The 23,970-nt window shown below is 39.9% G+C and overlaps 1 protein-coding gene and 1 pseudogene across 2 annotated transcripts in view; both read right to left on the reverse strand.

The window, feature by feature from the left end:
• Positions 1-23,970, reverse strand: part of ADGRL2 (adhesion G protein-coupled receptor L2) — a 689,746-nt gene that overhangs the window by 275,152 nt on the left and 390,624 nt on the right. The window contains exon 1 of one of the 2 annotated variants that reach the window (XM_089337146.1): positions 22,267-22,404. The exons of the other annotated variant lie outside the window; for it this stretch is intronic. The gene's annotated coding sequence lies outside the window, so the exon portion shown is untranslated. Of the gene's footprint in view, positions 1-22,266; positions 22,405-23,970 lie in introns of those variants that run through there. 2 annotated transcript variants of the gene reach the window in all.
• LOC138850413 (histone-binding protein RBBP4 pseudogene) lies at positions 5,476-6,640 on the reverse strand (annotated as a pseudogene).

A 23,970-nucleotide genomic window follows, 5' to 3' on the forward strand; every position in this document is an offset into this window, starting at 1 on the left:
AAAAAAAAAAAAGAACGTATACCTTATAAACTGATGGCAGTGCCAGAGGGGTATGCTTTTGTAATTAACTGTTCACAAAATTAAAATTATGTAGATTGAGCTATAATTATTCTTTTATGTAATTTGTGATGACATGTAAGGGTAAAGGTATGTTTTCAAAAGGCTACTCTCTGGAGACAATATGTTTTCAGGTTTCCAAATGGATCTTTCTTAGCAATAGTCAATGACTATAACAGAAACAGTTAAGAAAAATATTCTGTATCACAATGTATAAAATGTATTTCTTTCCTTCTGCTATTGTCATTTTAGTTCCATATATTGTCTTGGGCTTGAAGATGAAATTCCCATTAGTGTCAATGGAGAATCCAGGCATAGGGTAAAGGAAACCCAAGACTTTGGCAACAGTGACACAATCCTCCAAGCGAAGCAGGAATGTGAACAAAGTATGCATTTCAAATATAAAGTATTTTGGTGATCCATTATCCCATTAGTATAGCTGAACTTTTCAGGGACATATGCTCATCTTTATTCTGGGATGACTAACACACATGTAATATTCCCTTTGGTACATTTAATAATTTCAGTCAAAATAGGAAACCTATTGACATTTCACCTCTTTGCCAAATCAAACAAGATTAGTCATGTGAACTGTGTCTCACTGATAGATGGATTCTGATGGTAAAATGTCAAAGCATGATGCGTGGCCTCTGACTTGAAGCTAGCCTTTTGGGATCCATGTTGCATGTTTCTCCCAAGGAAGAAGCTCACAGTGGGTTCCAGTGGTCTTATGCAGAAAGTCATGTGTAATTGGCTCACATTTTTACATTCGAGAATGCTTTATCCTCACAGAAGTCTCAAATGAGCTTACGTGCTCTGGAAGTAAGCGTTTCAGGCTCTTGCTCTGGAAAGTTCTCTTGGTTTAGCGAAATGGCCAGAAGAGAGAGAAAATGTGACTGACTAATGTTACGAAGAGGAAGAAGTCTCACATGTATTGAGTCCCTACTAAGGCTTTCACTAATTGCTTTCATGCAGCATCCCAGGTAAACCTCACAACGATCCTGTAAAGTAGATCTGTTATTGTCCCCATTTTATTGATGAGAAGCCTAAGGCCAAAAATGTGTAGCACTCTGGTTTTCTGAAGACGAAATGCTACATAATGCGGTTGTATTTGAAACCGTGTCCAGCATTCTTAACTGTTTTAAATTCTGCTCTTCCCTCCCCATTACCACCCTGCCCTCCCCTTCTCCCAAGTGATTTACCTTCTGTACAGACTCTTTGGGAAACATTTACTTTTTATGCTTTATCCTTTTATGTTGCACTTGGTGGTTGTCAGTTCCTGGTTTAGTCCAGGTTTAAGATTCTGCTCTTGGTGGTGGTGGTGGTTTGACACTCTTTTGTGATGCTGAGAAATCACTATTTGGTTATTCCACTTAATCTCGTTTTAAGAGATTTTTCTTCAAATGTAATGACCACACAAAAAAGAACAAAATAGACATTCCTAAGTTTATTTTTGGTCTTTAAGCTTCTTCTTACAATAACAAAATATAGTTTCTGGGAATATAATTGTATTTTTAATGTAATAACAATAGCTATTAAGCAAACAAGGGCTCCTGTCAGACCCAGCAGTGGATACTTAGGATACAGAAACTCATTCAGTTGGTAGCAATGCTGTGGAGTATTATTCTAACCACTTAACAGGTAACCAAATGGACATTAAGTCACATAAGACACTTGCTTAAGGTTATGTAAAGCCTATAGCAGAAATGATCACAGACTTTTCCTCCATGGACTGTCTTCCCTTTACTCCTCTGCCTGCCATAGCCATGAATATGACCTGGTCCAAGGCCAGAGATAACCGTTTAAGATCTGACAAACTGTTAGGGACACAGAGAAGATCATTAGCATAAAATGTTATAGTATAAATGCCTTTCTTTCTTCCCTTGTCCCCACTTGCATCTTTCTTCTCTCTGCCCTTGTCCCATTTTTATATGAAATGCTATTATATATTTCAGTACCTTGAGCAACCATGTTGAAGTGAGACTTTGGAATGAAAACGCAGACCATTCCTAATTTTAGCATAACCAAGCTTCAAGGTACTTGTGGGAATAGTACATCCTGCCTCCCTTGATCTAGTTGGCCTCAAGACCTGAGATATTAATTATAATACCAGGGTCTGCTAATGTGCATACAGTGGACGTAAGAACTCTACATCAAGCACTGGTGTTGTGGCATAGCAGGTAAAACTGCCGCTTGCAACACCAGAATCCCATATGGGCAAGCCGGTGTGAGTCCCAGCTGCTTCGCTTCCCATCCAGCTGCCCGCTACACACCTGGGAACAGCAGCAAAGATGGCCCTTGTGCCTGGGTCTCTGCCATTCGTGTGGGAATCCCAGGTGAAGCTCCTGTCTCCTAACTTCAGCCTGGCCCAGCTCTGGCCATTGTGGTCATTTGGGGGAATGAACCAGTGGATAAAAGATCACTGTCTCTGTCTCTGTCTCTGTCTTTCTCTCTTTCTCTCTGACTTTCAAATAAATAAATAAATCTTAAAAAAAAAAAACCTTTACATCTTTTGACTTCTGTTTCTCAATAGGTTCTGTGCTCTTGGTCTCGTGCATAAATAATAAAAGAAAAAACAGGAGGATAAGGGATGCTCCCCCCAGCACTTGAAAATTTGACTGATATGCAGATCTATATTTATCTCGGTCTCCTGCTTTGGAGGGTGAGCTTGTGGGGAGTACCATGGGAGTCATGCCACATTAGGTGCTAGGTACACTATTCCTCAATGTTTAACACAGCAACTCTCATAGTCATTCAAGAGAAAAGTCTTCTTTTCTTACATCCAGCTAAAGATTCATACAGATGGTTTAAAAAGGCTGAAAGGCAAATCCAAGGACAAAAGTGTACAGGATGCACACATACACACAAACAAGAAAATACAGTGGTGAAATACGATTTGAGTTGTTGCTCTTTCTCTTGTTTAGATGAAATGTCTGGCTAAAATATTTATTCCAACCTGGGACAAATTGTATCATATATATCATATATGTTCTATATACAGTATGTATGTATATGTGTATATATACTATATGTATATAAAATGTCACTTTAGAAATAAAAAAGGAAAAGAGAAAAGCCCATCTGTGAACAAATGTGACTTTTTTCCTATACTTTGGTCTGTTTGGATGAAAGTTTATAGTACTTATTTTATCGCCCCCCCCCCATTCCGCAAAAAAAAAAAGGATCTAACTAAATTAGATTCCTCTAGAAAATAAATCTGGATGTGATCAGGAGGAGCAGCCAAAGCAAGAAGCAGTAAAATCCAAAAATAATGTCACAAACAGCTTAAGTCACTTAACTTTATGTAAATCCACTGAGAGGGGAAATAAAAAACTAGAGCAGAAAAAAGATGACTGAACAAAGCAGGTTAAAAACTGGGAGGAGAGAACTCTTTCATCAAAGAAAGAGAAACAAAAGAAATTATAAGCTATTCTTTTACTGGAAAGAAATTAAGACTTATACCTATGATACACTGGAGTAGAAGCAACTATAAAAGGAGAAAGAAAAAAAAAGAAAAACAGAACATGCCCAGGCCTGTGCAGATCGAGGTGGAGTACCTACTTGCCACAATTATATAAAACTGTCTCGAGTTATTGTTACAGGATTATTTCTGAAATAGGAAATACTCAAGTAGGCAACACTCTGCTCAATTTTCTCTCCTCAATCAGTAAGTTATAACATTTCAGAACACAGTAAGTATCACATCCAGTCATTTCTGATACCAAAATAGAGTCTTCTAAACCTTCTTTATCCCCTCTAGAGTTTTGTGTCTGGCTTTGTTTATTGTGTATGAAAAGTGTATCAAAATTATGCATATTTTTTACTCTATTATCATTTAAAACTTGCTTGGAAAAATATTTCTTGGGTAGTAACCATACACAAAGGCGTTCCTCCTCTCCACCATTTATAAAAATTAGCCAATATTTTAAAACAATTAGATACCTGGAAGCATTTATTTTGAAGAATTTTGATACCCCAATTTTGCCTATTAATATGACAATCATTAATTCATTGTTATCTGAGGGAGTTCCAATTTATGTCTCTTGTTCTGGCACAGTTATTAATACTTTCTGCTTTTACTCTCAAAAGTATTGAACTTTAGGCAATAATTTACCTTTACCTAATATCAAGGCAACCTAGCATGGGAAGATCTAAGGCTACTGAGAGAAGCCCACCAGGATCTATACATATTTCCATCATTTACTTACTGTGTAAACTTGGGCAATTTCTTATCCACTCTGAGACCAATTTTGTCATCAGAAGCATATGGATAATAATAGTTCATAGACTTGTTGTGTTGACATGAATGTAACAGTATTATGTCTGGGTACATACACAAGTGGGGATAATAGGATCACCCTGTAAGATTGTTGTGCAGTTTACCTGAAATGACGAATTTATGTGTAGTGCTCAGCACATCATAGATACTCAAAAAGTATTATTTTCATCACAATAATTCTCATCATCATTATTACGATCATCTGCCACTGGTGGCTGTTTGCAAGCATTAGAGTTAATTGCTTTTTCTCTTCCAGTCTCATCTCTCTTTTTCTTTTTATGTAGAAAAGCAATTTATTCCATTACGAGCACTTATGCAGTTATGGAGAGTACAGGCCTGCTGGTGAAACAGGTCATCCAAAATGGAAATGGTATTAAACTAGTGGTCAAGGACTAACTCCTAAAAAAATAAATAAATAAGCAAAACCTTTTATCAAGGATCAATTTAATTTTAAAAACAAACACAAGCTATCAATTCACTCTTCTCAACTTGACAGCCTACCTGTGGTACAACTGTCAGGTAAAAACATGCATCTTTACAACTTGGTGGTCCCAAGTTAAAAAAAAACACACACACACACACAAAACAAGCCATTTCACAGAAGGGAAAGGAATAATATGAAAACAGCTCAAGAAATACACTAATGAGCAAAAATATACAGAGAAAGAGGAACATGTAATTTCAACTTAACTGAAGAAACCATGAGACTCGTCTATGTAGGAAAAACGCATCCTAGAAAGTCAGGTGTGAAGATTTTAGAGTAGGAGTCTCTAGGACTCCAATCTCCACTATTTCCTGAATAAAAATGACACTTTGCATTATTTAAACTTCATGGCTAGACACCTACCTCAGTTGGCTCTATTCCTTGCTCTACCATTAAATGAATCTGAAAAACTCTGGTATATAGTGTTAAGAAGAAGAAAAAAGCACACATGATATTCCCCTCTGTGGCTACCTTAGACCTAGGTTTGTTACTAGAAAATTACTGAAGAAAGTTTAAATATTAAGTTTGTGGCTTTGCTGGACCAAGTTCTGCAGTTAACATTTAGAAAATGCCCACTGTTTGGGCTAAGAGCATTGGTGGTGGGACCTATTACAGAGGGATAGCAGAGCGTAAGTCGCAAGAAGTGCAGCTATATCTAGGATCCTGGTCCTTCTGGATCCACACTTCCTTCAGGATCTTCATCACTGTAAATGCTCTCTGCCATCTGCCACACTGGCATGCTATTGTCTTCTGACACCGGGCAAGTCACCCAAGGTTCACTGGGATTCCAGGAAAAGTCAGATACCCTAGCAGCGTGACCACCATGAATAAACGACAACTCTGGTGGCCCATCTTCTGCATCTTCTGGGGATTGTTCCTCTCCAGTTTTACTTAAATCCCAGACATTCAGCCGGCGATCAGTACCACTAGAAGCCAAAATAGTCTCGTTGTGAGGTGACCACGGAACCTGGAATACTTCTTCTTTGAGTGATTTAAAGGAATGCAACTTCAGATTCAGATTTCTCAAATCCCACAGGGAAACAATCTTGTCAGCTGATCCTGTGGCAAGAGGGAACTCACTGTACAGATTGAAAGACAGGCAGTTCATGTCAGCATTCCGAGCATCAACTGAGTGGCTTGGCTTGGAAGTACTGTTGGAGCGAGTATCCCAAATTCTAAGTTTCTGGTCATCAGCAACTGACCCAAACAGAGATTCCTGGAAGATGCCAGGAAACATCTTCTACTGCTGCTGTATGCCCTGTAGAGATAGTTTCGCATCCACCACTTTTCCTCCCTTTGGAACAGCACTGATGTCCCACAGGCAGATGGTGTGGTCATTGGAAGCAGTAAATGCACACTGAGAACTGGGCTCCAGGGAAGTCCACAGTCTTCCTTCCGATGTCCACGGAGATGTACAGCTGGGCTGCACTTGCCAGAAGGGTCTGGCTTAGAAGGATGTTTCCTATAGTCAAGACAAGAACGTCACTGGATGGAGTCTTTGTAGCAATGATGCAAGTGTTCTAGGGCATATAACAAGATCTGCTCACTTCTCCTTCATGGTTGATCTTGATTTCTATTTCAATTTTCCCACTAACTGAACCAAAACCTCCGAATTCTCCTTTCTCACCGTGGTAGTGTGACGCATCAAACGGCGCATCATCATTAGGGAGCTGCACGCTGGCTGTCACAAGGTGGTTTTGTTCATCCGACGTATGTGTCCCCAGGACAAGTCGATGAATGCTGAAATCTTTTCCTTCAGGTCTGGCTACGTCTGGAAGCCACTGTGCAGTTAGGCTGGGCCACTCCAGGGTGTGGGTCATCACCAAGTCACACAGAAGAGGGGTGTGCTTTTTCCATATTTTGTACTCCTCGTTGAGCACACGTTCTTCCACTGCGGGTCAAAGGCTGCTTACTTGTCGGCCACGGTGGGCAGGCGAGCCCGGGGCGGGGTAGGGGCGGGGATCCCAGGGTTGAGCATTGCAAGAGAGGCGGGGGGCGGGGGAGGCCTCCAGTCTCATTCCCTTCTGCTACTCACTGATGTCGCATATATGTAAATTATTTGGAAATTTGCCGTACACCATAATATTAGGGAGAGATGAGCACTTTATTAGTGCTTTCAATTCTTTGTACCCTCACTAGACAGAACTTGGTCTAGTTACCGGCCAAATACGTTGGTTTGCTGGATATAAGGATGAATGTCTTAAAGTGCATTTCAAAAGTTCCCTCGATGCATAGCAGCGTGAACTCCCAACTCTTGGACACTCTGAGAATATCCCAACTCCTTCATCTCAGGTTGAATTTCAGAAACGTCTCCATCCTCATCTTCATATTTCATTATGTATGTTTTTTTCCTAATTTTTGTTTCTAATCTTTGTGACGTTTTACGAATCTACTCCACGAGTAAACTGGTGTTCCAGTGATGGACAGTGTTTGTCTTGGGGCTTATCGTACTCTTGATCTACTCCTGCCTGCTCCCAGTTTTGCCGTGTATCCTCCTGGTTGTGAAATAGCAGGGACTTCCCAATTAGACATGGTCAGCTTAGAAGCCGGGTCTAAATCTTAGGTATTTTGTGACCTGTGACATGTCACTTAAGTCTCTGAACCTTAGTCTCTTGGTCTTAAAAATGGGACTATTTTAATATCTATTAAATTGTTTGATAATTAAATGTGATAATGTCAGTAAGGCCACAAAGTCACAAATTGGGAATTCAGTTCATGTCAGTTATTTTCACCTTCTAGTAGTCTTATTTCAAATGGTTAATGATAACCAGCCAGGTCATACAGATGAGGACCAGTTTGAATTTATTTCTGTTGTAACACAGAGCCCTGAAGTACATAAAATAGATGACATCTGGTTTACCACATAAAAACGTCTACGCGATCCAACATGGAATCTCATGCAACTATCCAGGTCCTCCCTTCCAAATTCCCATAGTAATTCAACCTTGAGTGGTAATAGTTTATTAATGACCTTGCTTGACTGGGCATGCATGTTTTTTGGAATCCAATTGCCATATAGGAACCATATGGTTGAGCTCTCTTTAGACTTTAGAAAGAGAATTAGTAAAATGAAAACAGAAGTAATATCCCCAGGCGCAGGATTCAATCAGCCAATGATTTCTTTCTTTACTCTGCAGACACTTAGCACTTAGAAGTCCATTAGGATCCTCCTCGCGTGTGTCCACCTCTGGGAAGGGCTGTGAAATGACTGCGAACCACTGAAAAATGCCATGCGCGTTCACCTATCTTCTCCCTTAGCCTTTGAGTCTCTACTGTAGCTTCTCAACGTCAAGTCAGCAAATCCTTCCAGGTCCCTGGATCCTTTTACAGGATCTGTAAAGTCAAATTTATTTTCAAAATAATACCGAGACCTTTTTTTGGCCGTTTTTACTCTGTTGACATTTACAGTCATGATGGAAAGCACTGGTGTATAAAATTGCTAACATCTTAGCATAAGTTAAGGCAGTGGCACAAAACCACTTTGCAGTATTGTGGTTATGATGTTCTTAACCACCTCACACTTGCAGCAAAACAAAAACAAAAACAGCACAACACTAATAATAACATACCAATTCCAATTAGGAATGTCATTGAAGATGCTAGTGAGCCACAGCACAGTGGGACAACTACAGTTTACAATAAAGTTTAATACTGTGTCGAGAACTGGAAGGGGCTGCTAGGCTGCAACACAAAGAAAATACGAGGAAACAGAAATGTTACTTGCCTAATTTGATCAGTTTAGACTGTATACATGTGTTGAAATTTTGCATTGTATCTCATAATATGCACATGTTTTACATATTAATCAAAAAATGTTAAAAAGAATGTCTTTTGTAAAGCAATGAAGATTCTTATTTATTTTATGAAACCCAAATCCCTAGATAAACATGTCCACTATTCTGTGTGACAAAACAGAATGTGTGCAAAACCCGCTTGCACTGTATATGGAATAGCACTTGTGAGATCAGCGTTTGAGTTGCAAGCTGAAATAGCTGCTCTTTTCTTGGAATACCATGTTTACTCTAAAATGCAGTTAACAGACACACTATAGTTATTCAAACTTAGGTGCTTTGTTTTCATGTTTGCAACAAAATGGATGCAACTGGAAAACATTATGCTTAGTGAAATAAGCCAGTCCCCAGAAGACAAATACCATATGTTCTCCTTGATCTGGGGTGACTAACAGTGTACCTAAAAGGTAATCTATAGAAGTGAAATTGACACTTTGAGATGTGATGACTTTGAATGGCCCTTGTCTCGATTGCTGAACAATTTTTTTTTTCATATTATTTGTTGAACTCTGTACTTAGTGTAGGGTTAATCTTATATGTATAAAGTTAATTGAAAATAGAACTTAGTAAAAAATAAGAATAGCAATAGGAGATGGAGGAGGAAGAAGTGTGGGAGTGCACGTGGGAGGGAGGGTAGGTTGGGAAGAATCACTATGTTCCTAGATTTATATTTATGAAATCTGTGAAGTTTGTATACCTTAAATAAAAGTTTTCTGGGGAAAAAGCAAAATAAATAAATAAGAAACTAAATAAATAAAACAATGAAATATATTATATACCAACATCCTTTGAGAGGTTTTCAGAATGCTCATGGAAAATCCATATTATGAAAAAACCATGCATAGATTCGGACAACTTTTGCACCAAAAATAAAATTTATCTTTAAATTCCAAAAAAAGAATGAATATGAGCCAATTATGTTGATGAGAACAACCAATAGTATTCATTGTCAAAGATAAAATTCAAACATTCAGATGAAAATTATAACTTAATGAACAATTTGTACCTTTCACTGTGGGCCTCACAGCTTTCCAGTATATATAGACTTTTCTGTTAAGCTTGATAGTGATATAAACAGTGATGATTTAAAAAAAAACTATTTTATGAGAAATGCTGGCATTTGAAATATCTTCATAATTTAGTGAAACAATATTTTGCAAATTACCAATGTATGATGCTGCAAATCATGCATGCGATGTGTAGATAAAAATTCAATTCAAAATGTAAGATTGATCAATGCATTTTAATGCAGGAGATTTCTAAAAGTTCATTGCTATGGTTTCAGATTCCACCTTGCAACTAATCTTTAATAAGCTATTATTTGTCCAAGTGTTGTCCGATATCAGGGAAGCATATCACATTTATCTGAAAAAGCTCTGAAAATGACCTTCCGTTTCCCAACTAATCTATATACAGAGCTGATTTTCTTCAGATATTTAAAATAAACAATTTATCACAATAAGTTTGATATAGAAATAGATATGAAAATTTAGCTGTCTTCTCAATGCATACATTAAAATATTTTCAAAAATGTTATGGTTTTCACTTTCCAGATTAATCTTTGGTTTTAAAATATTTTATTTTTCATAAAAATGTGTTTTGTACAATGGTTTTGTGATTATTATTTTAAATTGAACTGATAAATATTTTTGAGAGTGAAAAATGGCTCTTAGATTAGAAAAGTTTGAGAAATACTGCTGTTGATGGTAGCACCTTTTGCCTTTCAATCTTTAATAACTGAATCTCATGAGTAGCTTCATACATGGTTATTTAATAGCTGGAGTGTTATGGGTACTGAATATTGCATATAATGCCAGAAGAATCTGACACTTTGATAGAAAATACCTTAATATGCAATATGTGATGGAGTCAATTAAAATGCTATTTAACATTTTTCCCTATCATTACTTGTGGTCTAATAATGCCTGACCCCAAAACAATAAGGAAAGGGACTCTTTGGCCATAATTCATCAAGAAACTCAACTCAACAAACACTGGGAATGTATCATTCACCAGGCACTGAGTTAGGTATTGCTGGTGTTTTAGAGGATACAAAACCAGGTTATTTTTCTTAAAATCCATTCTCTGATGGCGAAACCATTGAACTAACTTGTCTAATGATCAGTTTAGGTATTTTATAATGATTTGTTTGGGTTATGGTGATTTTAATACATTTGAAAATTTTATAAATTTTGATTGACTATCCTTTTATATTTATTCATAACGATATTTTAAGGAATATATGGTACTCAATTCTGTTGTAGGTCCTATAACAAAATTTTGAATGCCTCTTAGTCCCAGAGTGGTGTGGAGAGGAAACATCTGATGGGCTAAAAAGCAGCAAATCAGGGATATGGTGTGGGTAGGGAAATCGAGTCTCTGCTAGCATAATCTATAGCTTAAATTCTCACAGAAACAAAAATTAAATTAAAGTTTGTTTAAACTCTAAATCCTAAGGTGTTTGTATTTTTGGAACTATTATTCTGTTTTGTTCTAGCCAATGTCATCTCTCTCCAAAAAGAGAAGCTATCTTCTTGATAACTCTATCCATAGGAAACATTAGAAACCATTCGGAGGACAGAGTCTATTTTCTCAGTTCCACTGAGTAGAGGAGGTAATAAATCTTCTCTTTCCGGGAAAGGCATACCTTTGAGTTATGCTGATGTAATTAATAACATACTGTATCCACGAGCTAAAGCTCCCTAATTATTCCATATATCCTTATTTTATCCACTGTAGGATGTGCCTTTCCTCCTTGCTAACGTCCCTGAAATTGGGCTAAGTTGTTCCATCAATGATATATCATAGCTTCATTGGCAAACTTTTACATTTTCTTTGTAGAGTATAAAATAAACTTGCATATTACTATTGACAGCATCTTAGAGCAAGTGAAATACACTAGCTCAGAATAAAAGAAAAACAAAAAAAGGAACTTGATTCCATAGTCAAGTAGTGAGACCATATTCAGGAGAGAGTAGTCTCTGAGAGGCTTGACTTGGATGGGATGTTACTTTTTTCTGTCCCCTTGGAAAATAATAGATCCATCCATTGAGCAAATAAGATGTTTGAATGTTATTATTTGACTCCTGAAAACTTCAGAGTTTATTATAAAGTTTGAAGTTCAAATAAGTTTTTAAATTGATGTTTCACTAAATAAAATATCGTCCAGGGCAAGCACTTGGTACAGTGGTTAAGTTGCCTCTTGGGACCCCTACATCCCTTCTTAAGAGCCTGGTTCAAGTTCTGGGTCTTCTGCTTTTGATCCAGCTTTCTGTTTATGCGCACCCTTGGGGGTGGCAGATGATGGTTCAAAGTATTTGGGCTCCTCTTATTCATATAGGGCACATGGATTGAGTTCCAGGCTCCTGGGTTTGGCCTAGCCCACCCCTGGCTGGATATCTCTGTCTCTTTCTCTCTTTTTCTCTCTCTGCCTTTCAAAGAAAATGAAAACAAATAAATAATTTTTTTATTTGACAGCTGGAGTCATAGACAGTGAGAGAGAGAGACAGAGAGAAAGGTCTTCCTTCCACTGGTTCACTCCCCAAATGGCCTCTATGGCCAGCGCTGCGCCGATCTGAAGCCAGGAGCCAGGTGCTTCCTCCTGGTCTCCCATGCGGGTGCAGGGGCCCAAGCACTTGGGCCATCTTCCACTGCCTTCTCAGGCCACAGCACAGAGCTGGCCTGGAAGAGGAGCAACCGGGACTAGAACCCAGCACCTATATGGGATACCGGTGCCGCAGGCAGAAGATGAACCAATGAGCCACGGCGCTGGCGCGCCGGCCCCTAAATAAAATTTTTAAAAATGCGGTCAAATAGCAGAGACTTCTATATCAGGTGTGTGTCCTAATCTTTATGCTTAGATATAGTAAACATTTCCTCTGCTTATAATTTAATAAATATATATAAATGCAAACAACAGCATATATAATTTCCTTTTGCACTAACTTTCTTTTCTGAAGGGCCAAGGAAATTAAATGCATGCAAAAACATTTATACACACATTACTATCTGTATACTGGTTAAACAATCAAAAGTACTTCTGCAGATGCATGTTTGAAAATTAAGAGCATTGCCACTTCCTCAGTCAAGACAGTCATGCTGTTCTGGTGGCACATACACATAATGGAAAGAAAATTGCTTTAAATAATCAAAATACACAAAGGCATATTTTTCTGAGTGATTGGAAATAACCCTGACAAATGATTGCATTTGGTAAATTATGAGCTAGCCAACTTACGTCTGCACAAATATAATGAAAAACATTTTTTAAAAATTTAGTAAGCATACAAAGCAAGGCATTCTTTTGGTAATGAATTTCTTTGACAGATAAACCAACAACCATGGAGGACAAGCTTACAAAGGTGCCTTCCTGAGAACTTTTGAGGGTGTGTGTGTGTGTGTGTGTGTGTACACTCACAAAGGCATATATATAAATAAAAATTCTACAGAATTGTATAAGTGACAGAGATATTCTCTTTTGTTTTCTTCTTTTGTTTTTTTTTTTTAATTTTATTTAACTTATACAAGTTTCATGTATTTCATGTGTACAGATTTAGGAACAGAGTGATACTTCCCACCCAACCCTCCCTCCCACAATTGTATTCTCTTCTAACAATATAGACACCACCCCTTAGTTGCACACTTAAACAGCCAACCTATATACAGGATTTGTGCGTGGCTGAGAAAAAGTATTTGAATAGGGCAAAAATAATTTTCTACTCATGGATAACACAGGCCATTTGTTGTCAGACTGCTCTGGGTAGTCAGAGACTGAGCATCCAAAGAAAAATAGATACTTGAAGCAAAAGCCAAGAAAAGATATACATTCATTTAGAATTTTCCAGATTAATGATTTTTAAAGCTAAGCCTAATAAAGTAGGGAGACTGAGCCCTGAATTTGCTACACAGAAAGCAAAGCTATTGTGAGATTGCTGTAGATTTTAGAAATTACCACTCTCTGAGGAACAGCTCTATAACCAGACGGCAATCATCAAGGTCTTGTCAATGGGCTGGCCTTCTAAGACAAGGAATTTGTACGTGCCCTTATGGGGATGAATTGTGCTCACAAGATAAAATAGGACAGGAACAGTGGGTGGAGTGGAGGTGACTTTCTGAGGGGGAAATTCCTTGAATTTTTAAGCATGAATTGTAGGGAGAGCCTGATTGTGATTTACAGCCTTACTCATCTTTGAACAACATTAACTCCCTATTAACTGCCACCCACCTTCCCCTGACAATGACGGAAATAAGAACTTGAAAGAAACCAGAATTACAACAGGCCTCTGATTGAGCAAAATGGTCAGCAGACCAAGTTAAATTGCTGCCACTTGCTTCATCCTCTCAGGTAGCCCCTATTCCTTATCTTCTCTTATAATTTAAGGGTAAACTCCCAGAAAGCTTAAAGCTTCGCTTTAGTTTCAACACTCATACACTCCAGTGAAATTTGCTAAGTCCTTGTTAACTAACCTATGGGAAGAGAAATCTCTCAGCATGAAACCTCTCTCCTGAAAGTCATCAATGACTAATTCGTTGTGACATCCTGTGTTCTCATATTTCATCTTCCTTGTTTGTGTCTCCTTGTTACCTGAGCAGGCCCTCCTTCCAGAAACTTCTCCATCCTCGTTCTCTATGGAAATTTTTGGTTTTCTTTTGAACCATATGACTGCAGTACCTGCTTCCTTCCTTACATTCTCCATATTTGTGACCTATAGGTTTGTTCCTCAGCCCTTCCCCTCCTGTTCTCTGTCTTCCTCAGCAAACTCATCTACTCTTTGGGCCTTGTCTGCTGGTGACCTCCACAGCTCTGTTTTAGGCCCTGTTGGTCGGAACACTGTGTGCAGCCTTCCATCGGTACACTATTCTTCTCTACTTAAGATAGGCCCTGGTACCTCAAAGAACTCATGGTGTCTAAATTGAATTCAGTATCTTCCCTTTCACATCTCTTCCTAGGCTTCATATTTTTTTTAAATGTCATCACCAAGGTTTGAAACCTTAAAGTCAAGTTTCCTATCTCTTTCTGCAATCATTTACAAAACCGTCAATTCCTCCTCCGAGGTAACTCTGCCATTTATACCTTCGTTTCCATCTCTTTTCTTCCATAGACTATCTCAGTAGCCTTCTAAATGCTCTTTAGACTCTTCTACAGCCAAACAACTTTATATATTGCTGCCAGAAAAGTCTTTTTAAAACACAGCTTTGTTCATGTTTATGTGCATTTCCATATCTAAATGCATTTGCTTCAGGCATTTGCTTCGCCAGTATTTTTCTTGTCCTACAGAACAAATCTCCTTCTGCATCGCTGTCCTCTTTTTCTTTCCTTGGCGCCCCTATTACATCAACTATTTGAGTCTAACGGGTTTGTCCTCCCATTAGATGATGAGTTCCTTAGGTAAAACTCTTGATATGTTTATCCTCAATTCTCCCAAATAAACTGCAGTATTCACCATAAAGTAAATACTCAAGAAATCTTGGATTTGGGTTGGGTTGAGTATCACTCTTTTGTTTAAAAATCTTCAACATTTTCCATTTGCCACATGCTACAGACTCTTTTCCCTGACCAACAGGACACTTCACTTTGGGATTTGGGAAAGGTACACAGGAGGGCAGCAGGGAAAGAGGACCTAAGAAAAACAAAATTGAGAGAAGCAGCAAGTGGTAGGCGGGAAGCATTCTGTTATCATCTGATTCCTTTGTCTACTGACTACCACTTGCTCCTTGGGACCCAGACATCCACCTACCACAACCACCAGTCTCCAGGAATCTCATGGCACTCAGTGCCCTTGGTAGACCACACCCAGGCCTGTCACTCCCAGTGGATGATGCCCTTTGTCCATTTGTGACTGATGTCTTCAGGCACAAGAACCAGAATAGTCAGCCAAGTCTAAGAATGCTCCTATTCTGAATGCCAGTGAGATTCTAGACATATTGGGCAGGCAGTCAGACATTTAAGGCCAGGTTCTTTCTTTGCCTCGTAACAAACAGGGATGATAGGAGTACTTACCAGTGGTTTCCAGGGGATGGCTGCCTTGCATCTGTCGCCCCACTCTGGGGATATCAGTTAACAAAAATCTGGGATGTGTAAGGGGGCACCTACTGTGACAACAGTGGACTTAGGCATCCTTATATAGGTTTTGCTCCCATAGTTAAGTAATACATTTACTGTCACTTGCAAAGTGACAGTAGGTGAGTGTGGCGGGTGGGGAGGGGCTAGTCCCAGAGAGATGGTAGGTTTCTTCCCCAAGACTAACTCTTCTGGGTACTATCTGGGTCTTTTACTTGGTGTGCAGATATTTACCCCCACCCAGCGCTGTCCACAATGTAGAATACAGTGTATTAAAATGTAAGAAAAACTCACTTTAGGTGTACTGATATTGGAGAATATAAACTTGTAGGCTTCGAGGTAATTGTAAGTTCAATCTCATTATTCACTTCTCTTTGGCATAAGTTAATATCCAAGGGAAACTTTTATAATGAACAATTTTCATTTCTTCAATTCTCTCTCATTTTTTCACCCAATTTAATTGCAAATTGTTTTAAGTTAGTTTGCTCTTCCTTTTCTTCATAAGAAGGTACAATGGTTTTTATTACTGTGTCATGGCCACCTCTCCCTGGGTCCTCCCTTGGACATCACCAAGGTCAGGGCAGTGGGCATACTTGGCCTTCCTCACCTCCACCTCACACTTTCTCTGTCATCAACCTCTTTTCTTCTTCTGTCTAGTAGAGAGGGATTTGAACAAAGAGAATATGGGTAAATTAACAACAGGAGTCACTGTGCACTAACTTCCCATGTAGTACCTCTGTCCTCAATGAGTTGTACTATGAAAGTTAACTGTAAAACTTGTCAGTTTGTGTGTGTGTGTGTTTGTGTGTGTGCAAATTGTTAAAATATTTACTTAGTATAGAGTTGGTCTTCTCTGTATAAAGTTAGTTGAAGATGAATCTTAATGGAGAATGGGACTGGGAATGAGAGAGGGAGGAGGAGGAGGGGTGGGAGTGTGAGTGGGATGGCGGGTATGGTGGAAAGAATCACTATATTCCTAAAGTTGTATTTACAAAATTTGTATTCCTTAAATAAAAGGTTTCTTGGGGAAAAAAGTGAAAATAATCATAATAATAGTGGAAGTGTTGAAGCACAGCAGTTAAAACTTCACACTGGAGTGCCTGTGTGTGAGTTCCCGCTCTGTTTCCAAGTCCAGCTTCTTGCTAACGTGCATCCTAGGAGGCAGCAGGTTACTGGATCAAATACTCGGGACACCGCCACCCAGATGGGAGCCCTAGATTGAGTTCTGTGCTCTTAGCTTCAGACTGGCTCAGCCCTGACATTTGTAGGCATTTGGGGAATGGACTTACGGGATGGGAACTTTTTCTCTCTGTCTGTCTCTGTCCCTTCCTCTGCCCCACTGTCTTTAAAATAAACTGAAAATAAAAGTTCAAAAAAAAAAAAAAAAAGGAAAACAAAAAAACAGAAGCATGCCTCATTAATGACATATTTCTTCTCACAACTCCAATTACTTCTGCTTATCTAGTTATTTTCTCTCCTACAAACATGGTCCGATCTCCATTTTCTTAAAAACTTTTTGTCAGGCTGGTCTGTGGCGTATCTGGTAAAGCCACTGCCTGTGGTGCTGGCAATCCATATGGGCGCTGGTTCGAGTCCTGGCTGCCCCAATTCCGGTCCAGCTCTCTGCTGTGGCCTGGGAAAGCAGTAGAACATGGCTCAAGTCCTTGGGCTGCTGCACCCACGTGCGAGACCCAGAAGAAGCTCTGGCTCTTGGCTTTGGATCGACGCAGCTCCAGCTGTTGCAGCCGTCTGGAGAGTGAACCAGCAGACGGAAGACCTCTCTCCCTTTCTCTCTCTCTCTCTGCCTCTGCCTCTATGCAACTCTGCTTTTCAAATAAAAATAAACAAATCTTTAAAAAAAAAAAAAAAACCTGTTTGTCCTATTTCACCCCTTCCGTATCTGAATAGAGATCCCACGCATTGTTAATTTCAATGATTCTCACCTTCATTCTTCTCATGCCCTTGCAATATGTACTCTGCATCCAGGAATCTATGGAAAAAGTTCTCTGTTGACCTCATTATGGCTGAATCCTCACTGCTTGCAGTCCTTCTACAGGTCTCATTCTTTTTTTTTTTTTTTTTTTTTTTTTGGACAGGCAGAGTGGATAGTGAGAGAGAGAGAGAGAGAAAGGTCTTCCTTTTGCCGTTGGTTCACCCTCCAGTGGCCGCCACGGCTGGCGGGCTGCGGCCAGCACACTGCGCTGATCCGAAGGCAGGAGCCAGGTGCTTCTCCTGGTCTCCCATGGGGTGCAGGGCCCAAGTACTTGGGCCATCCTCCACTGCACCCCCTGGTCACAGCAGAGAGCTGGCCTGGAAGAGGGGCAACCGGGACAGAATCTGGCACCCCGACCAGGACTAGAACCCGGTGTGCTGGCGCCACTAGGTGGAGGATTAGCCTATTGAGCCGCGGCGCCGGCCTCTACAGGTCTCATTCTGCAGTCATCAGCACAGTTGAGCACTCTCAGCCACCCTGACCAGGTGTGCCTCTACAATGGCTCACAAACTTCCTCCATCTCTGTGGTGAGAGCTTCCGCAGGTCTCCCGGACCCTTTCCATCTCCAGAATAAATTTTCTTCTTTTTCTCTAAGCATTTGTTCTTTTTCCTCCCTACCCCTTAAATAGCTTCATGGAATTAATTGCATCATCCACAAATATATGTCCTTGCATTTATTCTCATAACTCCACACTAGAATTTATTTGCTACAAAATATCATAAGTGTGTGTGTGTATTCACTTATCTTTACTAAAAATACAAATATATTCACATAACATACATTTTTAGATATTTTGGTCCTGGGGCTGGCATTGTGGAGCACTGCCTTCCTGGGCCACAGCAGAGAGCTGGACTGGAAGAGGAGCAACCAGGACAGAACCGGCACCCCAACCGGGACTAGAACCCGGGGTGCCGGTGCCACAGGTGGAGGATGGCCCAAGTGCACCCGCATGGGAGACCAGGAGGAAGTACCTGGCTCCTGGCTTCGGATTGGCACAGCACTGGCTGTAGTGGCCATTTTGGGGGTGAACCAAGGGAAGGAAGACCTTTCCCTCTGTCTCTCTCTCTCTCTCTCTCACTCTGCCTGTCAAAAAAAAAAAAAAAAAAGCCACCTCCTACAATGCTAGCATCCCACATGGGTCCCTTTCGAGTCCCAGCTGCTTCCCTTCTGATCCATCTCCTTGCTAATGTGCCTGGGAAAGCAGTGAAAAATGACCCCAAGTTGGGTCCCTGCTACCCATGTGGGAGACCCAGATGGAGTTCCTAGATTTGACTTCAGCTTGGCCCAGCCCTGGCTGTTGTGTTGTTACATTTGGGGGGGAAAGAGAGTAAACCAATGATGGAAGATCTGTGTCTCTCCCTCTCTTTCTGTAACTGTTTTTGGATAGGCTGAGTGGCAGAGAGAGAGAAGTTGGAGACACACACACACACACAGATCTTCTATCTGTTGGTCCACTCTCCAAATGCCGGTAACACCCAGGCCTGGATCTGGCCAAAGCCAGGAGTCAGGAATTCCATCCAGGTCTCTCATATGGATGGCAATGGCCCATGCACTCGAGCCATCATCTGCTGCTTTCCCAGGTACATTAGCTGGGAGCAGGATTGGAAGTAGAGCAATGCAACTCAAACCAATGCTCTCATAAGGGATGCCAGTATTGCAGGTGGCAGCTTAACTTGGGGCACCACAATGCTGGCCCTTAGATGCATTTTTTTAATGCATACATATTTTGGTAATTTCTTTTTAGCTTATTTTTGGTTTTGTTTTCTGATCATGGGTGTCTTATAATGATAGAGCTGTGAGAACAAATTTGAGCTCAGGATACTCGCAATTCACCAATGCCCCAAACTTCTGTGTTTTACATTATGAAGATACTCTGTGTTCTTTCTTAGGTTTTCTCACCCCTTCCTATGTATTTTTCATATGCAAGATGAAAGAACGATGAGTGCTTTAAGAGGGAAGTTGGAACCTAGCTGGTATATGAGTGTTTTTACTGTCACTTTCCATCATTGAACATACACATACCCTATATCTATAGGAAGTTTTTGGCAGTAGATTCTTTGAACACATTTTTATGAAGAAGAGACCATGCGCTATAGTTGGTGTTCCCCAGCCTGACATTTTGTCAGCACTTAGGTAGATGCCTGCCTACTCTGGGGGAGGCACAGTGGTGTGAAATGTCTTGTCTCCATCTGTATGCTATGCCCACGTTTCTTCCTTGAGAAATGACTATTCTTACCGATAAAGGCTTTCTGTATGGCAGTCTTGTCTATTCTGGTAGAACTTTGGGGCCTGCCTGTTTCACGTAGCCTTTACAACCTCCATTCAACCCTGGGGGAAGTGGCAACACCCTTCATCTTACAGGAGAATGGGGTTAAAGCAAGCTAGTCTCCCAAAAGGGCTGTGAGGGCTGCATCTATGGAGGGCCACGCATTCCAGTTTCTGTGCTGTGTGCTTCCCCAAGGTAATAACAGCTAACAGCACTTATTTCCTGGATACACTGAGTTGGGTTCCTTCCTAAGACAATTCCTGGGAGAAAAGAGAGGTGCCCACTTTGGGGACTGTGTCTATCCTGCTTATAATCATGTCCTCTGCTTTGCAGGTTCTGATAGAATTAGGTGTGCTATAAATATTTGTAAAGTTGAAGTGCTTTGAACGGTTGGCAAGAAAGCAGATAGCAATGTTAGTAGTAGATTTTTCTGAAGGAAGCACCAACTATTCCTGGGGTTGTGATTTAGGGAGATTTTTTTTCCCCCTGGGGCATTGTCAAGGTGGTTGGCAATTTGGTTGAAGCTGATCTCGGCTTAGAGATTCAGAGGTCAGAATGGAAAATCTCACCTCAGGACATTTGAGGATGAGGTACTTTCACAAAGAAATCAATCCTTTTCCTGAGGCCTCTGGACCTGGTTGCTGCTGCCCGCCAGATACTAAATTCAGTAGGCAAGTAGGCAATCCATTTGTGACCATTGCTTTGGTCCTCCTCGGATTTAATGATAAATTTACCTTGTTTGAATGCAGTTTTGCCCAATTTGAAATATTACCAGTTTGGATAATTGCATGTAATGTCAAATAGAAATATCCAAGAAGTGTTATAATTTTTCCTGACATCAAATAGTTAGAAATCAGTGCTATAGTAATGTTTATTGTGCCCTCAACAGTTTTTTAAAAACCCAAAACATTTTATTTTAATCAAGAAGAAAACAAGGTATGTCACCGATGAAAATGACATACATATTTTTGTGCTTATTATTTAAAGAAAGGAGAAACATCTGAAATCTGTTTGCTAACTACAGTATAATACAAATTAGCCTGCAGGCACTGTGTGTGCTGTACCCTGTCTGCTTGCCAGCCCTGCTTAGTCCCAACATATTAATGAGCAAGTGCAAGTATTTGAACAATCAGCATTTCCGCATTTGCATGCAAACTCTCATGCTGTGTAATTATACACAGAGCTGGCACTCAAATTAATTAAAGCTGATTTCTCTGTGACTGCAAACTGGTCATATCCTCGGCTTTGCCTTGCTATGAAGTCATCACTCCACATTCAACGTGACACTTCTGTCCCCGGCTTTCTTAGTAATGCTAATATTCGACAATTGTGACTCCAGCAATATTTTAGACAGCAGCTGACAATGGCTGGGTATTCTTGTGCTTTTGCTCTCCCCTTATTTCCCCCTCTTCTGCTATAAAGATAAAGAAAAGCTTTTGAGCACTTGCTTTGTAATTATCTCCCATAATAATGCAAACAAATCACATATATTGTTTCAGTAGGTTTCCTCCCCTCCTTTCCGACTCCACCCACTTGATTAGAGCTTACAAACAATTCATCAAACTTAAAAAAAAATTGTTTATTTTATGCTAACAAACAATTAGTTTTGATGGTCTTAGTCTTAATTTTGCAAAGGCTTTAACAAATGGAGTTTTATTTTAAGAGACAAGGATCTCATCATTCAAGATCAGGGAGATGAGGAGAGAGAAAGAAGAGCAGCCAGGACCTCGAGGTTGGGGTAAAACTTTGGGAGTCCTCAACAAACAGAACAGAATGGAAGGAGAGACCATTACTTGTCAAAGAGATAGGTACACATCAACTTCCGCTACAAGAGGCTTTCCTCGGCTCACCTGCAATCCCATCACCTCCTCTGGCTGCTCAGTTCCTCTGAAGAAATGGTTTCTCTGATCATTCTTTCGGGAAAAAAAAAAAAAAAAAAAAAAAAAAACCTCTTCTATTCAGTTATCATCATGATTCCCTTCTCAATATTTTAAGTCTCTGCAAATAGGTGGTGGCTTCTAAGCCATCACCATGTAAGGCCTCTGAAGAGGAGCTGTCTTGAGACAGTTTTCTGAAACCATTCCTTCCACTCAACCGCAGCCCACCATCTTCCTGATTTTTCTGCATCCAATTAGCCAGATCCCTTAACAGACAGCTATTGCAGGGAAAGTATATCTCTTTGTAAAGCAGGCACCAGACAGTGCTAACTCCCAAGTTCAAGATCTTGAAATTTGCTTTCAAGATTGCCCTAGTCATCTACATTTGAAAGGAAAGATCAGGAGGAAATATATAATCTGTCTCTAACGATCAAACCAAGAGATATAATTGCCCTTACCTTATCAGGAGTAATTCTGGGTCCACACAACACACAGTTATCAAGCTGCCTTCAAATTCCAATTGGCATGCAAGTAAAAAAGGAGTGTTGAGCCGTTCCGGGAGAGACTGCTGGGGAGAGCAGTCACAACACTATTATGATCTGAAGCTTGCTCTTCTGTCTTGTCATGACTTTCCTACACAGACAGGTGTCATATTGGCATGAATTCCATTGCCACGTACCTTTTAAGAGGTGGGCGTGGCTGTGATCATGTAGCCAGTTCCACCTGTCTCTAAACCCTCATAACCTCCATTGCTTTCAATATTTCGGTCAGGTACCCAATGACTTCATGAGTTACCCACGCACTGGGTCCGACTAACTGAGGTGTGGGAACAGTATCGAGTTAAGCAGCACCGTCATTGTAGTACACAATGCTCATTGCTACTGGCAAATACCTAGTTGCTGAATCAGGATTGGGCTGCAGAGAGCAGGACCGGGCAGTTCTACCGCTTTCTGTTTGTTTCCTTTTTAGAAACCATACTGTTCTAATTAACCAGTTAGCAAAAGTAGGTTCTTTTTGATGTTCATTCCTTAAGCATATAGCCTTCTTTAAGCATAGAGATTATTGTATATGAACATTTTTTAAAAGCAAGTGTTTGCAAAACAAAAGGCAAAGAAAATAAAAGTTCTTCAAATATTTAACATGAACATAACATTTTGCTCTTAATATTTGTGATAGCGAATCAAATACATCTCTAAGTTATGATTCTTTTACTTTTTCATAACAGAAAAGGTTAATAGGAGTAGTAGTCTGTAAACTTCTAAAGGACAGGGAATCCTGCTGGCACTCAATAACTACTTGCTTTATTTCATTGTTGATAATGGTATTTGAAAAGTGGCTGGCTACATCTCTCTCTATAGGCATATATGTAAATAGAATTCAAGTATTGAAGAGGCAAGACAAGATTTTACAAACATGTCAAAATTACATTGAGGGAACTTCAAAAATTTTGGAAAAACTTAGCTTAAAGATTTTGGTGCAAAAATCTTTGAAATCTAACTATATTTTTTCTTAATATTATTTAAGATACTCTTATAGGGGCCAATGTTGTAGCGTAGTGAGTGAAGCCACCACCTACAATGATGGAATCCCATATGGGCGCCGGTTTGAGTCCCAGCCACTCCACTTCCAATCCAGCTCCTTGCTAATGGCCTGGGAAAGCAGTGGAAGACAGCCCAAGTGCTTGGGCCTCTACATCCTGTGGGAGATGTGGCGGAGGCTCCTGGCTCCTGGCTTCGGCCTGGCCCAGACCAGGCCATTGTGGCCATTTGGGAAGTGAGCCAGTGGATAGAAGCTCTATCTCTCTCTCTCTCCCTCTGTCCCTTCTTCTTTCTGTGTAACTCTTTCTAATAAATAAATAAGTCTTCTGGGGAAAAAAAAGATATTTTTATTGTACTTAGTATTTTCCAGGAACTTTTTGAAGTACATTATATTATTTCTCTTTCATTAAGTATAACGGTATCAGAATCTCAGTAGATGTAAAGGGTATGTCTTTGACATAATTTCAATGCACTTTGTTAATTTACTCTGGTGGGCTTTTAATTTTCTCAGACCATTGATTCCATAGTGTCATTTAAATCAATCTCAAAAAGTGCTTTTAATCTCAAACACCAAAGTTTCACCCAATTTCCTACTGAAATCAGGGATTTCTTATACAGATAACA

This window comes from Oryctolagus cuniculus, chromosome 7 (genome assembly GCF_051225735.1).
Source record: "Oryctolagus cuniculus isolate XC-2025 breed Fujian yellow rabbit chromosome 7, ASM5122573v1, whole genome shotgun sequence".
NCBI lineage: Eukaryota > Metazoa > Chordata > Mammalia > Lagomorpha > Leporidae > Oryctolagus > Oryctolagus cuniculus.